This window comes from Phocoena phocoena, chromosome 20 (genome assembly GCF_963924675.1).
Source record: "Phocoena phocoena chromosome 20, mPhoPho1.1, whole genome shotgun sequence".
NCBI classification, from domain to species: domain Eukaryota; kingdom Metazoa; phylum Chordata; class Mammalia; order Artiodactyla; family Phocoenidae; genus Phocoena; species Phocoena phocoena.
In genome coordinates this window covers 28,194,960-28,203,622 of record NC_089238.1, presented here as the reverse complement: position 1 = coordinate 28,203,622, position 8,663 = coordinate 28,194,960, and positions in this window count along the sequence as shown.

The following is an 8,663-nucleotide window of genomic DNA, read 5'->3' as shown; positions in this document are numbered from 1 at the left end:
GAACCTATGAGTCATGTTTTGGGGACCTGACTGGGGATGGCTTTTGGGACAGATGATTCTGTGGGCATGCTACATTTCACTACTTGTCCTTTGTCCTGGAAGGTACTTATAAATTTGGAAGGAAAAAGAATGATAGAAAGTTACAAAGTATTCTTTTAAGTTTTAAGAGTAGAGATGAGTGAGGATAAGGGCAAGAAGTGTGACCACTCTTGTGAAGATTTTTTTCTTTTTTTTTTTTAAAAGGAAGAGCCCATGTTTCTGAACCTCATTTCTCACATGACTCTTCTTCCTTCCGGGTCTGATCCTGGAGCTCGGCTTAATTATATATAATGCTTGTCTAAGAGATAAGTGTTGAAAAATAGGGGCCTAGAATTTAAAGAAATTGATTTGGGCTATTGAAATAGTTCAAAATAATTTTGTGTCTTACTGGAATGGACCACGGGAAGCTCACTCCTTATTAACTTCTGTGACAACCCTTAAGGCAAAGAATAAAAATAGTCCATGAGCTACAAAAGTCCTATGTACCTCTTGAGCCATTATCCCTGAAGAGAAGGGTTAACCAGAAACCACTTCTTCATGTTCTGTGATCCCCTTTGGGCTTTGGTCACACTGCACAAAGAAGAAATTGAAGTTGGGATGGATAAAATGCAAGAAGCAATAAAGAAGTGGCAGGAGACAGTCCACTGAGTAGCTGGCCTTGGTGCCTTTCAAGCAGCCCTTGCTCTTTAAATTAAAGGAGATATTGAAGACCTGGTCATAAATATAAGACAAAAGTCAATGACAATGCAATGAAAATCTTACCACTGTGCTCAGAGAAAGAGCCCCTCTGGTGCCTGAGTTAAATAGAATAAAGCAGTAGTAGACACCATGGGTCAGGCACTATTGTGTGAAAGTTCTTCTCTCTGGGAACACAGACTGTGCAGCCTAAGTGGGAAATCACATTGCACTTGGAAAACAGAGTGTTAGACAGGGCAGGGGAGACCTTGTTGGACTCCATGCTTTGAGCCTAAAAGAAAGGCAAGGGCATTTTGGGTGAAATAATTTCTTTTTTAATTTACTCTATTTTTTTAAACATCTTTAGTGGAGTATAATTGCTTTACAGTGTTGTGTTAGTTTCTGCTGTATAACAAAGTGAAGCAACTATACGTATACATATATCCCCATATGCCCTCCCTCTTGCGTCTCCCTCCCACCCTCCCTATCCCACCCCTCTAGTTGATCACAAAGCACTGAGCTGATCTCCCTGTTCTATGCAGCTGCTCCCCACTAGCTATCTATTTTATATTTGGTATTGTATATACGTCCATGCCACTCTCTCACTTTGTCCCAGTTTAACCTTCCCCCTCCCCGTGTCCTCAAGTCCATTCTCTATGTCTGCGTCTTTATTCCTGTCCTGTCCCTAGGTTCTTGAGAACCTTTTTTTTTTTCTAAGATTCCATATATATGTGTTAGCATATGGTATTTGTTTTTCTCTTTCTGACTTACTTCACTCTGTATGACAGACCCTAAGTCCATCCAACTCACTACAAATAACTCAATTTCATTTCTTTTTATGGCTGAGTAATATTCCATTGTATATATGTGCCACATCTTCTTTATCCATTCATTCGTCGATGGACATTTAGTTTGCTTCCACGTCCTGGCTATTGTAAATAGAGCCACAATGAACATTGTGGTACATGACTCTTTGAATTATGGTTTTCTCAGGGTATATGCCCAGTAGTGGGATTGCTGGTCATATGGTAGTTCTATTTGTAGTTTTTTAAGGAACCTCCATGCTGTTTTCCATAGTGGCTGAATCAACTTACATTCCCACCAACAGTGCAAGAGGGTTCCCTTTTCTCCACACCCTCTCCAGCATTTATTGTTTCTAGATATTTTGATGATGGCCATTCTGACAGGTGTGAGGTGATACCTCATTGTAGTTTTGATTTGCATTTCTCTACTGATTAGTGATGCTGAGCATCCTTTCACATGTTTGCTGGCAATCTGTATATCTTCTTTGGAGAAATGTCTGCTTAGGTCTTCTGCCCATTTTTGGATTGGGTTGTTTGTTTTTTTATATTGAGCTGCATGAGCTGCTTGTATATTTTGGAGACTAATCTTTTGCCAGTTGCTTCATTTGCAAACATTTCCTCCCATTCTGAGGGTTGTCTTTTCGTCTTGTTTATGGTTTCCTTTGCTGTGCAAAAGCTTTTAAGTTTCATTAGGTCCCATTTGTTTATTTTTGTTTTTATTTCCATTTCTCTAGGAGGTGGGTCAAAAAGGATCTTGCTGTGATTTATGTCATAGAGTGTTCTGCCTATGTTTTCCTCTCAGAGTTTTACAGTGTCTGGCCTTACATTACGTTTTGAGTTTATTTTTGTGTATGGTGTTAGGGAGCATTACAATTTCATTCTTTTACATGTAGCTGTGCAGTTTTCCTAGCACCACTTATTGAAGAGACTGTCTTTTCTCCATTGTATAGTCTTGCTTCCTTTATCAAACATAAGGTAACCATATGTGCATGGGTTTACCTCTGGGCTTTCTATCCTGTTCCATTGAAATGTATTTCTGTTCTTGTGCCAGTACCATACTCTCTTGATTACAGTAGATTTGTAGTATAGTCTGAATTCCGGGAGCCTGATTCCTCCAGTTCCGTTTTTCATTCTCAAGATTGCTTTGGCTATTCAGGGTCTTTTGTGTTTCCATACAAATTGTGACATTTTTTGTTCTAGTTCTGTGAAAAATGCCATTGGTAGTTTGATAGGGATTGCATTGAATCTGTCAATTGCTTTGGGTAGTATAGTCATTTTCACAGTGGTGATTCCTCCAATCCAAGAACATGGTATATCCCTCCATCTGTTTGTATCACTTTAATTTCTTTCATCAGTGTCTTATAGTTTTCTGCATACAGGTCTTTGTCTCCTTAGGTAGGTTTATTCCTAGGTATTTTATTCTTTTTTTGCAATGGTAAATGGGAGTGTTTCCTTAATTTCTCTTTCAGATTTTTCATCATTAGTGTATAGGAATGCAAGAGATTTCTGTGCATTAATTTTGTATCCTGCTACTTTACCAAATTCATTGATTAGCTCTAGTAGTTTTCTGGTGGCATCTTTAGGATTCTCTATGTATAGATCATGTCATCTGCATAGTGACAGTTTTACTTCTTCTTTTCCAATTTGGATTCCTTTTATTTCTTTTTCTTGTCTCATTGCTGTGGCTAAAATTTCCAAAACTATGTTGAATAATAGTGGTAAGAGTGGATAACCTTGTTCCTGATCTTAGAGGAAATGGTTTCAGTTTTTCATTATTGAGAATAATGCTGGATGTGGGTTTGTCATATATGGCCTTTATTATGTTGAGGTAAGTTCCCTCTATGCCTGCTTTCTGGAGGGTTTTTATAATAAATGGGTGTTGAATTTTGTCAAAAGCTTTTTCTGCCTCTATTGAGATGATCATATGGTTTTTCTCCTTCATTTTCTTAATATGGCTTATCATATTGATTGATTTGCTTATATTGAAGAATCCTTGTATTCCTGAGATAATCTCCACCAGATCATGGTGTGTGATCCTTTTAATGTTCTGTTGGATTCTGTTTGTTAGTATTTTGTTGAGGATTTTTGCATCTATGTTCATCAGAGATATTGGCCTGTAGTCTTCTTTTTTCTGACATCTTTGTCTGGCTTTGGTATCAAGGTGATGGTGGCCTCGTAGAATGAGTTTGGGAGTGTTCCTCCTTGTGCTATATTTTGGAGGAGTTTGAGAAGGAGAGGTGTTAGCTATTCTCTAAATGTTTGGTAGAATTCACCTGTGAAGCCATCTGGTCCTGGGCTTTTGTTTGTTGGAAGATTTTTAATCACAGTCTCAATTGCAGTGCTTGTGACTGGTCTGTTTATATTTTCTATTTCTTCCTGGTTCAGTCTCGGAAGGTTGTGCTTTTCTAAGAATTTGTCCATTTCTTCCAGGTTGTCCATTTTATTGGCATAGAGTTGCCTGTAGTAATCTCTCATGATCCGTTGTATTTCTGCAGTGTCAGTTGTTAATTCTCCTTTTTCATTTCTAATTCTGTTGATTTGAGTCTTCTCCCTTTTTTTCTTGGTGAGTCTGGCTAATGGTTTATCAATTTTGTTTATCTTCCCTAAGAAACTGCTTTTAATTTTATTGATCTTTGCTATTGTTTCCTCATTTCTTTTTCATTTATTTCTGCTCTGATCTTTATGATTTCTTTCCTTCTGCTAACTCTTCAGGCTTTTTGTCATTCTTTCTCTAATTACTTTAGGTGTAAGGTTAGGTTGTTTATTTGAGATGTTTCTTGTTTCTTGAGGTAGAATCGTATTGCTATAAACTTCCCTCTTAGAACAGCCTTTGCTACATCCCATAGATTTCGGGTCATCGTGTTTTCACTGTCATTTGTTTCTAGGTATTTTTTGATTTCCTCTTTGATTTCTTCAGTGGTCCCTTGGTTATTTAGTATTGTATTATTTAGCCTCAATGTGTTTGCATTTTTTATAGATTTTTCCCTGTAATTGTTATCTAGTCTCATAACGTTGTGGTCGGAAAAGATACTTGATATGATTTCAATTTTCTTAAATTTACCAAGGCTTGATTTGTGACCCAAGATATGATCTATCCTGGAGAATGTTCCATGAGCACTGAGAAGAAAATGTATTCTGTTGTTTTTGGTTAGAATGTCCTATAAATATCAATTTAGTCCATCTTGTTTAATGTATCATTTAAAGCTTGTGTTTCCTTATTTATTTTCATCTTCGATGATCTGTCCATTGGTGAAAGTGGGGTGTTAAAATCCCCTACCATGATTGTGTTACTGTCAATTTCCCCTTTTATGGCTGTTAGAATTTGCCTTATGTATTGAGGTGCTCCTATGTTGGGTGCATAAATATTTACAATTGTTATATCTTCTTCTTGGGTTCCCTTGATCATTATGTAGTGTCCTTCTCTTGTAATAGTCTTTATTTTAAAGTCTATTTTGTTTGATATGAGAATTGCTACCCCAGCTTTCTTTTGATTTCCATTTGCATGGACTATCTTATTCTGTCCCCTCATTTTCAGTCTGTATGTGTCCCTAGGTCTGAAGTGGGTCTCTTGTAGACAGCATATATATGGGTCTTGTTTTTGTATCCTTTCAGCCAGTCTACGTCTTTTGGTTGGAGCGTTTAATCCATTTACATTTAAGGTAATTATCCATATGTATGTTCCTATTACCATTTTCTTAATTGTTTTTGGTTTGTTATTGTAGGTCTTTTCCTTCCCTTGTGTTTCCTGCCTAAAGTTCCTTTAGCATTTGTTGTAAAGCTGGTTTGGTGGTGCTGAATTCTCTTAGCTTTTGCTTGTTTGTAAAGGTTTTAATTTCCTCATCGAATATGAATGAGATCCTTGCTGGGTAGAGTAATCTTGGTTGTATTTTTTTCCCTTTCATCACTTTAAATATGTCCTGTCACTCTCTCATGTCTTGCAGAGTTTCTGCTGAAAAATCAGCTGTTAATCTTATGTGGATTCCCTTGTACATTATTTGTTGTTTTTCCCTTGCTGCTTTTAATATTTTTTCTTTGTATTTAATTTTTAATAGTTTTATTAATATGTGTCTTGGTGTGTTTCTCCTTGGATTTATCCTGTATGGAACTCTCTGCACTTCCTGGACCTGACTGACTATTTCCTTTCCCATATTAGGGAAGTTTTCAACTATAATCTCTTCAAATATTTACTCAGTCCCTTTCTTTTTCTCTTCTTCTTCTGGGACCCCTATAATTCGAATGTTGGTGCATTTAATGTTGTCCTAGAGGTCTCTGAGACTGTCCTCAATTTTTTTTCATTCTTTTGTCTTTATTCTGCTCTGTGGTGGTTATTTCCATTATTTTATCTTCCAGGTCACTTATCCGTTCTTCTGCCTCATTTATTCTGCTATTGATTCCTGTTAGAGAATTTTTAATTTCAGTAATTGTGTTGTTTATCACTGTTTGTTTGCTCTTTAGTTCTTCTAGGTCCTTATTGAACGTTTCTTGTACTTTCTCCATTATATTTTCAAGATTTTGAATCATCTTTACTATCATTACTCTGAATTCTTTTTCAGGTAGACTGCATATTTCTTATTCATTTGTTTGTTCTGGTGGGTTTTTACCCTGCTCCTTCATCTGCTGTGTGTTTCTCTGTCTTCTCATTTTGCTTAACTTACTGCATTTGGGGTCTCCTTTTCACAGGCTGCAGGTTTATAGTTTCTGTTGTTTTTGGTATCAGCCCCCAGTGGGTAAGTTTGGTTCAGTGGGTTGTGTAGGCTTCCTGGTGGAGGGGACTGGTGCATGTGTTCTGGTGGATGAGGCTGGATCTTGCCTTTCTGGTGGGCAGGACTGTGTTCAGTGGTGTGTTTTGGGGTGTCTGTGACCTTATTTTGATTTTAGGCAGCCTCTCTGCTAATGGGTGAGATTGTGTTCCTGTCTTGCTAGTTGTTTGGCATAGGGTGTCCAGCACTGTAGCTTGCTGGTCGTTGAGGCGAGCTGGGTCTTACCGTTGAGATGGAGATCTCTGGTGAAGCTTTTGCCATTTGATATTATGTGGAGCTGGGGGGTCTATGGTGGATCAGTTTCCTGAACTCAGCTCTCCCACCTCAGAGGCACAGGCCTGACACCCGGCTGGAGCACCAAGACCCTGTCAGCCACACTTTTGGGAAGTCTGAAGTCTTCTGCCAGCATTCAGTTGGTGTTCTGTAGGAGCTGTTCCACATGTAGTTGTATTTCTGATGTATTTGTGGGGAGGAAGGTGATCTCCATGTCTTACTCCTCCACCATCTTGAAGGTCTCCCCCTATTACTGTTAGGCTTCTAAAAATGCATCAAGCATCCCCTGCATAGAAGTCTGATTTTCTCCTATTGTAATTCACTTTCCAGTCCTTGCAGATTGGTTCTTTTAGGTCACTGTTCTGACACTAAGCAAGGCTGCTTACAGCTCCAGTCGGCAGCACATTTCCCCTGGGTGAAAGAATTTTGAAGCCAGGGTTGTCAAGAGGTCATCTTTGTATTTATGGGAGCTGATGAAAGTGGGTCCTCTTTGATCCCAAACTGTTGTAAAAGAATGTCTAGAACTTTTGAGTCAGCCCAAGGAAAAAGTTGCCAGGAAGGTACAGTCAGATGCTCTTAGCAGGCAGCCACTAGCACAGTGGTTAAAACCAAGGGCTTTGAAGTCAGACATAAGTTCAAATCTCCACTCTGAAATTTCATATCTGTCTAAAGTTGGGGAAGCTACTTAGACTACATAAACCACAGTTTCCTCTTTCTGCAAAGGGGAGAGCAGTTCCTTACCTGATACAGTTGATGGTCAGATTAAATAAGATAATAATAGAAAACAGAATGACGTGCATAGTATATGGGGCTGAAACTATGCAGGTAGTTGTGAAATGATAGAGGTGGTGAGAAGTCATACTGATATTGGTGACACACCATCTCCAGGTAATTTAGATTCTCAATCCTTTTCTACTGAAAAAGGAGGCTTTCATTCCTAATTTATTCTGACCTAAAGAATTACACCTGGGCTTCCCTGGTGGCGCAGTGGTTGAGAGTCCGCCTGCCGATGCAGGGGACACGGGTTCGTGCCGCGGCCCGGGAAGATCCCACGTGCCGCGGAGCAGCTGGGCCCGTGAGCCATGGCCGCTGAGCCTGCGCGTCCGGAGCCTGTGCTCCGCAACGGGAGAGGCCACAACAGTGAGAGGCCTGCATACTGCAAAAAAAAAAGAATTACACCCTTTTATGTAGACAAAGTATTATTTAGAGATTTCCAATATGCCATCTTGATTTTACTGTTTACATAGATGAAAAGTGGCTTTTGTAGATTTTCCTTTTGATATACTATGATCTGTCAACATTTAATAAAAAAGACTTATTTTGACCAAGGCAGTCCATCAATTTAGTCAAAGAACTAATGTGACAGATTCTCTCCCCTCCCTCGACCAGAGTGACAGTCTGTTTGCCAATGTGATCTAATTGACTAAATGTTTTGGTACCTTGTCAACAAAGACTCAAGTGATTTTTTTTCTTTGTTATTTGTATGCAAAAAGTTGCTGGATCTGAAGAAATTGGGTGATCCTGGTGAATTGACACCAGTGCTTTTGTGTTTGCTTTTTAATTTGGTCCTTTGAGGGCTTAAGATCCAAAGGGAATAGGGAGAATTTAGAAGAAGAGATTGGAAAATGATTCCTGAATGGATACTGGGTAATTAGTTATCATGCTCAAGAGCTGGGGGTGTTAGATTGAAAAGTGTGGGCAGCTTAAAAATAACTTGGCCAGGATCTGGGACACCTCCCCAGGATCTGGGACACCTGCAATAGTTGAAAGAAAGGCTTATTTGTCTTTGTACCCATTGCCCTTCTTTGACCAGTGTAGTGGACGGATTTTTCTGGCCTCTCAGCATTTATTCTTTTTTTTTTTTTTTTTTTTTTTGCGGTACGCGAGCCTCTCACTGTTGTGGCCTCTCCCGTTGCGGAGCACAGGCTCTGGACACGCAGGCTCAGCAGCCATGGCTCACGGGCCCAGCTGCTCCTCGGCATGTGGGATCTTCCCGGACCGGGGCACGAACCCGTGTCCCCTGCATCGGCAGGAGGACTCCCAACCACTGCGCCACCAGGGAAGCCCCCCAGCATTTATTCTTAATCCTTTAAGAAATAATTCCTTAATTTTC